This window comes from Hemibagrus wyckioides, linkage group LG10, assembly GCF_019097595.1.
Source record: "Hemibagrus wyckioides isolate EC202008001 linkage group LG10, SWU_Hwy_1.0, whole genome shotgun sequence".
NCBI lineage: Eukaryota > Metazoa > Chordata > Actinopteri > Siluriformes > Bagridae > Hemibagrus > Hemibagrus wyckioides.
Window position 1 is genome coordinate 2,572,747 of NC_080719.1, and position 9,790 is coordinate 2,582,536.

The window sequence follows — 9,790 nt, forward strand, 5'->3', positions numbered from 1 at the left end:
AGTTCAATCGTCCCTCATTACAAAAATAAAAAAATCCAATCTGAGCTGATGCTCATAAATGTTGGTTCAGATGTACAGATGATTCTTCCTGCTTGTTGCTGTTTTTGCTTTTCAATTATTTTAGATTTTTCTTTCTGTTCAACCTTTTCTCTTCTCCTCTCAGTAGAAATGTCAGAAATGAAATGTCCTGAGGTTTAAACAAGGAAGAAAATCTACATCTGTTTGCTCTGTCCTTCCTAGCACTTTGTGTGTGTCGGGAAACTCGAGCTACAACACAGCGGCATATTTGTCTCTCTCCTCGGCTTTCGGCTTTCTTTATTTTTGTGTTAAACTTTCAAATAAAAAAACTGTGACAAAGCTTTTTCGGCTGTAGTTTAGTTACGAGGTTCAAGTTGGGCTTTTGTAATAAAAAAACCCCAAAAAGACTAGTGTATTTGAACGAAGCGGTCTGTTCCCCCTCGGATCCGGGCCTCCTGCGGTGAGGAATGTGCGCCGTAACTACAAAGCAAACACGCGTTAAAGGCGAGGAAGCCGTCCTGCGTGTCTGTGTTGGCGTGAGTTTGTGAGGTTCTCGGATTGCAGAGGCGCTCGCTGCACTGTTCCTCCGGTTCTCCTCCTCCTGACCGCGGCTCTTCTTCCTGCGGCTCGGCTGGCTGACGGCTCCCTCCAGGTCTAGCCTTCACCCTGGAGAGGAGTTCTCCCGGTTCTTCTCCCCCTCATGCTGTTCATGTTCTTCACGTCACTGAGCTTGTTTCCTCGAGCTGTTTGAGAACCTCGCAGCCTCTGACGACCACCTAAAGGCCGAAACCTTCCCCTCTGGGCTCCATGAAGGCTCCAGTGTGCTTTTATAGCCTTGAGAGGATCTTTAACACGAGCTCGCGGCCTTGGGTGGTCGTGGAATAATAAGCCTCCCAACTCTAGGACCACCGCTAGAATAATGTTCACGCTGTAATCATCCGCTATCTATACAATCAAGCCTCGGGTTTCGGATTTTATTTGGTTCCTCCTGGATCTCATTATTTTGTGGTTGTAGCAATTATTCCAAGATCAAGCCAACTCTCTAGAGGAACTTTTTTAAAAATTAATTTTGTAGATTTGGTCTGAGACGTGTCACGTGACATCTCGGCACATGTTCTCTCTTCCATTCACGTGTTGAACGTGAGTACAGCTCTCACAGAAAGTCATTACATAAGGTGTGTGTCTCAGTGGGAGGAGATTAAAAGAATATTCCTGTGATTGGGATTTTCTCAATTCAAGTAATTTTCCTGAAAACAAAAAAGGACACAAAAAATCCACCAAAGTTGCTTTATACATTTTGAAAGGGAAGGAAAATCGAGCATTTCTGTCTGGACCAATCACCAAACAGTACATTTCTACAGAGACTGAGTTTCATTATGATGTAATAAAAATGTCTTTTTTTTATTTTTTTTTTAAATTTTTTATCCCCACCCAATATCGCTAGTTCATTACGTTCATGCTAGCAAGCGAAGTGTCACTCATATTGTGTCTGTAGTGTAGCACTGAGAGCACACCACCTTATAGCACGATATATACAAGTATTAAAAATGTATTAAAGTTCAATTTTACATGCTCAGTTTATTTTTTGTTTATTTATTTATTTGTTTATTTTAGTCAGATAGTTAGTTAGATTTATTTATTTAATTAATTCAGTTAGTTAGATTAATTTATTTATTTAATTTTGCTAGCTTTTTTGGTGGATTAGCAAACACTGCCGCTTCCTTCCAGGATTCTTTACAATAATCTTTCTCTCTATGAATCTGATGAGGTTGATGATCCTTGAACACAGCATGAGATGAAGACCAAGCTTTAAATCCAGAAGTGAGTCTGAAGCTGAAGATCCATCAGATGATGCTCTCCGTCCGACTCGTCTGAGGAATCCTCCGTGACTGGGTTCACTGATTCATCACTGCCGTTTATCATCAAAAGTTTGTGCACCCCTGTTTCTGCACCATCACACCCACATGTGCTTGTGGAAGATCTCACTCCAGATTTATTCTTCTCTCTTTCTGTAATGATGAGCTCGCCTCTTCTCGTCTTGTCTTTTCTGTTCTCTCGTCTCGCCTCTTTTCGTCTCTTTTCTCTCGTCTCGTCGCTTTTCCCTCGTCTTTTCTCTCGTCTCTTCTTTTTGGTCGTCTCTTTTCTCCTTGTCTCTTTTCTCTCATCTTGTCTATTCTCTTGTCTCTTTTTCCTTGTCTATCGCCTCTTCTCGTCTTGTCTTTTCTGTTCTCTCGTCTCGCCTCTTTTCGTCTCGCCTCTTTTCGTCTCTTTTCTCTCTTGTCTCTTTTCTCTCGTCTCGTCCCTTTTCCCTCGTCTTTTCTCTCGTCTCTTCTTTTTGGTCGTCTCTTTTCTCCTTGTCTCTTTTCTCTCTTCTCATCTCTTTTCTCGTCTCGTCTTTTTTGTCGTCTCTTCGTCTCATCTCTTTTCTCTCTCTTCTCATCTTGTCTCTTCTCTTTTCTCTTGTCCCTTCTCTCATTTCATCTCGTCCCTTTGCTCTCTTGCCTCTTCGTTTTGCCCTCTTCTCATCCCATCTCATGTTTTTTCCTCTCCTCTCTTATCTTATTTTTTTGCCTCTCACTTCTCTTTTCTGACTTCTCGTCTCGTCTCTTTTCACTTGTTTCTTTTCTCTCTTCTCGTCTTGTCTTCTCTCTCCTCTCGTCTTCTTTTCTCTCGTCTTTTATCTTTCTTCTCATCTCGTCTTTTCTCTCCTTTCTTCTCATCTCCTTTTGTCTTGTCTCTTTTCTCTCTTGTCTCATCTCATGTTTACTCTTTTTTCCTTGTCTTTCTCTCTTTTAGTCTCTTCTCTCTTCTCGTCTTGTCTCTTTTCTCCCTTCTCGTCTCTTTTCTCTCGCCTGGATGTTGGAGTCTGTCTGGTGATTTGTGGTCATTCAGCTACAAGAGCATCAGTGAGATCAGACTCTGATGTTGGAATGTTGAGGAGATTTTCGTTTCCGGTTCATCCTAAAGGTCATCAGTGGGGTCGGGTCAGTGCAGGACACTCCAGTTCTTCCAGTCTGACCTTCACCTCCACACCGTGTCTTCATGGAGACGTTCGGTACAGTCGTGTGCTTCCAACATTGCAACATTCCCCAGTATTTTGGGGAAGAACATAATGTTTTTGCTCGATTGCTCAGTATTGAGAGAATCTGTCATGCTGTGATTGGACTTGTGTTAGTTTTACTTCATTTTTCACCAAACCCTGAATTCATTTAGCTTTGAAATCCTCTCAGCTGGAGGTTGTGCCTCGTATCCCGTCCCACTCGTCTATCTCTTGTTCCCGATGTGTCTAGGGTTTTTTTTTGTCTTCCTTAAATTACACCTCTCTTAAATGACACCATCTATTTTATACTTTTTTTCTCAGCCGTATTTCAACAGACAGATTCTAGACTAATTCTTGTGCGTCATTTATGACGGAATCGCTGTAGATGGAAATGTTTTTTCTCTTCTTTAAGTCTCTTCGTGGGAGACCTCTCTAATTAAGATGATAGATGCTTTGAAATGTCATGACCAGATGGAGAAACCCGACTCAACCCTCAGACACGTCTTGACACCAGCTTCTGATCTCTATAAGGACTTATTTTCCATGAGCCAGACATTAGGGGAGAAAAAAATGTTTGGGGTTTTGGGATGTTCGGAGGAACGTCTGAGGAACCTTGACGTTCTCAGCAGGTCTGTGAAGGGAATGGTACGGACGAGCGAACGCTGCGTCTGGTCCAGCTGACCTCCGTGCAGTCAGAGGAGAAAGGACGGAGTTCTAGTTTAGATTCTCTTACAACAGCACTTTGTCTCGGTGCAGACCGTCCCGTCCCGTCATGTGGGTTTGTCTGACATGGAGAGCTTCCCGCTTTCCCTCGGCGACTGCTGGCGCCTGAGACGTGTTCAGTTAAACAAAGTGCTGGCGTAGGAGCTGGAATCTCTACATTGGGCATGGCCTGTGGTGCTGCTTCTGCCAGCACCTGCCTACAGACTTACTCACTCTCGCAATTATAGCACTTTACACCCAACAAACCGCCATATGGTTACTGACCTCAGTCCAGATCTCACTGAACCCTGCTTTTCTACTAAAAAAAGAGCCATAGGTCTCACTCCATTCCAGTCTTACTCGAGCTGATCACACGAGAAGGATCCGAGGGTGCCAGAACTTTTACTGAACACCGTATGTGCGTGTTGGGCTTCTCATTCCAGATTCATTCCTCTCTGTTTTCCTGTAATAATGAACTCTTCTCTTCTCTTTTCTCGTCTCTCTTCTCTTTCTTCTTTTTTTCTTTTCACCTCTCTCCTCTTTTCTCTTTTCTCCTCACTCTTCTCTCCCCTCTCTTCTGTCTCTCTTTCTTCTTTCTCTTTTCTCTCTTTGCTCTTCTCTCTCTCTTCTCATATTGTCTCATCTCTTCTCTTTTTTCTCTCTCTCCCCTCTCTCTCGTCTTGTCTCTCTCTCTTGTCTCTCTCTTCTCTTTCCTCTCCTCTTTAACAGAGTGATAGAGAGAAGCAGGGAGAGACAGATGGATGGAGAGACTACAACAAGTTAGAGAGACAGATTCTCTCTCTCCTCGTATTGTCTCATCTGTTCTGTCTCTCATCTTTCTCTCTTCTCTCCTATCTGTCCTGTCTCTCTCCTCTCCTCTCTGTCCTGTCTCTCTCATCTCTCTCTCCTGTCTCTCCTCTCTCTCTCTCTCTCTCTCTCTCTCTCTCTCTCCTGTCACTTTTCTCTCTCTCCTCTTTCTGTCCTGTCTCTGTCCTGTCTCTCTCTCCTCTCTCTCTCCTGTCTCTCTCCTCTCTCTCTCCTGTCTCTCTCCTCTCTCCTGTCTCTCTCCACTCACTCTCCTCTCTCTCCTGTCTCTCTCCTCTTTCTGTCCTGTCTCTTTCTCTCTTTCTCTCCACTCTCTCTCCTGTCTCTCTCCCGTCTCTCCTGCCCCCCTCTCTTTCTCTCTTCTCTTTTTTCCTTCAGCGTTCCACTAGATGTGTTTTGTGAGGGTGCCAAAACTTTTACTAAACCCAGAGAGAATAGCTGTTAATATCAAACACTGAAATCTAACTGAAATTAAAGAAGCTGCTCTTTTTATCAAACTGTGTTCCACTGTGATTTCAGTAACGCAGTTTCTTCTACACCTTGGGTTCTTCTACCCTTTAGAAGAGTAGTGATCATGTGACATGGTGAATAAAACATCAGGATAATTCAGCAATTTCCCATTTAATCAGTATGTTTTTAAAGCTCCGCCCACATTTCTCCGGTCGGTTACTGTAAAATCCAGTCAGCGATGGAAATAGTGACCGTCGTGAGGAAAAAGTGTTAAAATGTCACCATTTTTCCAGCATCACACCCAGACGCCGTCTCGCTCGGTTCCACCTTTCAGAGTTGCTAAGAGAAACGCGAGTTCAGCTGCAGACCCCCATGGGCCTCTCCAAATAAACCAGTGCCCTGTCCAACACGCCTCTGCACCGCGGTCAAGCTCTGTAGATCCACAGAGACCCAAAACCACAGCAGGAGAGAACACTGAGGATTTAAACACAGTCACGAAAAGATGAGAGAGAGAGAGACAGGAAAAGAGAGAAAGACAAAGATAGTGGGAGAGAGAGGGGGAAAAGAGAGAAAGACAAAGATATTAGTAAAGTGAGAGAAAGAGAAAAGGAGAGAAAGACAAAGATATTAGTAAAGTGAGAGAAAGAGAAAAGGAGAGAAAGACAAAGATATTGGTAGAGAGACAGAGAGAGAGAGAGAGAGAAAGCCAAAATAGTTAAGAAGGAAAGAGGAAAAGAGAGAAACACAAAGTGGTTGAGAAAGAAAGACAAGAAAAGAGAGAAAGACAAAAATACTGGGAGAGAGAGGGAGAGGAAAAGAGAGAAAGACCAGAAAAGAGAGAAAGACAAAGATAGTGGGGGAGAGAGAGACGGGAAAAGAGAGAAAGAAAGATAGAAAGACAAAGATAAAGGTAGAGAGAGAGATAGAGGGGGGAAAAGAGAAAGACAAAGATAGTGAGAGAGAGAGAGAGAGAGAGAGAGAGAGAGAGAGAGAGAGAGAGAGGCAAAGGTAGTGGTTGAGAGAGAGATAGAGACAGGGAAGAGAGAAAGACAGGAAAAGAGAGACAGACAGTCAGATAGTGGTTGAGAGATGAAAGGAAAGATGGACACTGAGGGAGATACACAGATGGAGAGAGTGAAAGAGAGTAAGACGGATGGAAAAAGTAGAGAGAGATGGTGGGAGAGACAAAGAGGGGAAGACAGGAAGTGCGTGGGAAAAAAAGAGAGAGACGGAGAAAATTACTTATAGATGATGAAGGGAGAGACGAAGACAATGCCCGAGTGACAAGGTAAGAGAGAGAGTTTGAGAGAGACGGAGTAAGAGACTGTAAGATGAAAGGAATGATGGACATTGACAGAGAGATACAGAGTTGAAGAGAGTGAAAGAGTAAGACAAACTGAGAAAGTTGAGAGAGAGACGGTGGGAGAGATAGAGGTAAAGGGGAGGACAGGAAATGGGTGAGAGGAAGGGAGTGAGAGAGACAAAGACATTGAGTGACAGTGAAAGAGAGATTGTAAGAGAGACAGACAGATAAAGGGTAAGAGAGAGAGAAATAGGGAGAGATAGACAGAGAAGGTAGACAGACAGAGAGGGTGAGAGAAAGGAACAGGAATAGAGAGATAGATAAAGGGCAAGAGACAGAAAATATAAGAGAGTGATAGGTTTGGGGAGAGAGATGGAGAAAATAACGGAGGGGAAGAGAAAGGAATCGAGTGGTAGAGAGACAAAGAGCTATAGATAGATGGAAGGGGAGACAGATAAAGGAAAGACAGGAACAGAGAGAGAGACAGATGTGATGGAGAGATAGAGAGAGAAACAGAGAAGGTAGAGACAGAGAGATGTTGGGTTAGAAGAAGTGACAGGAAGAGAGGAAAAATAGTAAGAGAATGATGGAGAGATGAAGATAGAGACAGACAGACAGAGAGAGTGACTCATTACAGTCACACATGATGTACAGCACACTGAGATGAACAGAGAGATGGAGAGAGAGAAAACGTCTCACCATCAGTTAAGTTTAGGTTCACAGACACACACACACACACACACACACACACACGTTCACTTGTTCACTCGTTCCACCACAGCGCTGCTGAATACTGGCCTCTGATTGGTCAGAAGATGTTTATTCATTCTTGCATGTTGTGCTACATTAGCGTTTCTATAGTAACGGCTCTTGATGCTGTGCTAATATTGAACAGGAATATCTATCTATCTATCTATCTATCTATCTATCTATCTATCTATCTATCTATTTTTGCAATTTCTTGCTATATTTTGGTCTTATTCATTTCCAGAGAGAATAAGAGGGAGGCTGGGGTGAGGGAACATCTGTTTACAGCTGCTGTAGCATAAGCGCTTTGACGTGTTTTTTTTTTTTTAAACACATTTTTAAAAAACATAATAAATAAATTAAAATAATCCGCTTCACTGTGGAGAAATTCACCATAATCATAAAATCATCATTATTTTTTTAATAAATTATAAGATTTGTTTTAAAAGAACTGAAAACATGTTGTATGTTTGGACCTTTATGGATGAACATGAAGTGACTCCCCTCTTTCTTTCTTTTCTTTTTTTAATCTGTTTTGTAAGGCTACATGTCAGTGATTTAGCGTTTTGATAAATTTCTGACATCCAGCAGATGTGATTTGATGCGTTTTGGACGTATGTGTTGTTTTTGTCTCTGTAATGCCTCGTAATTTCCCTGTGAGAACTCGGAGACTGACGCCATCTAGTGCTTACAAACGCATCCTCTATTTAATGTGGAATTTTCCTACTAGTCACCGTGCCAAAATATCAAATTCTTTGCCTGAGTCACTGACCGATCGACTGACCGACCCACCGTCCGACAATTAGACCGTTAAATTATCTGACGGGTTAAACCCCATTAAATCCACCTCGCTTCCAAAATTTTATTTCCTTCTTGATGCAGCGACATAGCTGAATCTCATCATTTATCTTCTGTTGATGTACAGAGACGAATCCCAGCTGAGACGAATATTCTGGGACAAATAAGAAGAAGAAGCTAAAAGAAGTTGGAGGAGGAAGAAGAAGATGGAAGGGAAAATAGCAAGAAGAAAAGGAGGAAATCTGTAGTAGAAAAAGATGAAAGAAGAAGAAGAGAAAGAAGAACAAGAATAGAAAGTAGAAATGAGTAGGAAGAAGAAAAAGAAAGAAAAAGAGAGATGAAATTGGAGGAGGAAGAAGATAGAAGGGAAAATATGAGAAGGAAGAAGAGAAGAAGAAAAAGAGGAAATGGGAGGAGGAGGAAGAAGAAAAAGATGAATGAAGAAAAGGAGGATGAAGAAGGATAAGTAAAAGATGAAAGAGAAAGAAGAAATTGGAGGAAGAAGAAGATAGAAGGGGAAGAGAAAGATGAAAGAAGAAGAAAAAGAGGAAATAGGTGGAAGACGAAGAAAAAGATCAGAGAAAAAGATGTAAAAAAAAAAGAGAAAGAGGAATTGTTGTTGTGTGTCAGACCCCCGGGTGGTTGTTGTTGTGTGTCAGACCCCCGGGTTGTTGTTGTTGCGTGTCAGACCCCCGGGTTGTTGTTGTTGCGTGTCAGACCCCCGGGTTGTTGTTGTTGCGTGTCAGACCCCCGGGTTGTTGTTGTTGCGTCTCAGACCCCCGGGTTGTTGTTGTTGTTGCGTCTCAGACCCCCGGGTTGTTGTTGTTGTTGCGTCTCAGACCCCCGGGTTGTTGTTGTTGTTGCGTCTCAGACCCCCGGGTTGTTGTTGTTGTTGCGTCTCAGACCCCCGGGTTGTTGTTGTTGTTGCGTCTCAGACCCCCGGGTTGTTGTTGTTGTTGCGTCTCAGACCCCCGGGTTGTTGTTGTTGTTGCGTCTCAGACCCCCGGGTTGTTGTTGTTGTTGCGTCTCAGACCCCCGGGTTGTTGTTGTTGTTGCGTCTCAGACCCCCGGGTTGTTGTTGTTGTTGCGTCTCAGACCCCCGGGTTGTTGTTGTTGTTGCGTCTCAGACCCCCGGGTTGTTGTTGTTGTTGCGTCTCAGACCCCCGGGTTGTTGTTGTTGTTGCGTCTCAGACCCCCGGGTTGTTGTTGTTGTTGCGTCTCAGACCCCCGGGTTGTTGTTGTTGTTGCGTCTCAGACCCCCGGGTTGTTGTTGTTGTTGCGTCTCAGACCCCCGGGTTGTTGTTGTTGTTGCGTCTCAGACCCCCGGGTTGTTGTTGTTGTTGCGTCTCAGACCCCCGGGTTGTTGTTGTTGTTGCGTCTCAGACCCCCGGGTTGTTGTTGTTGTTGCGTCTCAGACCCCCGGGTTGTTGTTGTTGTTGCGTCTCAGACCCCCGGGTTGTTGTTGTTGTTGCGTCTCAGACCCCCGGGTTGTCGTTGTTGCGTCTCAGACCCCCGGGTTGTCGTTGTTGCGTCTCAGACCCCCGGGTTGTCGTTGTTGCGTCTCAGACCCCCGGGTTGTTGACCCCCGTGTTGTTCTCAGGCAGCTGGACAGTTTTGTTTGAACTGCAGGATTTTACTGGACGTTTCTCTGGAGAGGAGTTAAAAGGTTTTGAAAAACAGCTCAGCTTCTCGTTTGGACAGATAAAGCTCTGGATTAGATGCTCTCTTCTCCACTGGACATGTGTTTACTCTACTGCCCGTGGTTCAGCCTCGCCTTTCTCCAGGTGCTATACCTCATTTTTTTTTAAATAAGTGCATCAGATCGGTGCTGAAAAAACCCTTCTCTCCATTAATCCAGTGTTCGTGTTAATCCAAGAATCTTTTTTTCTGTCTCAGGATTTATTTAC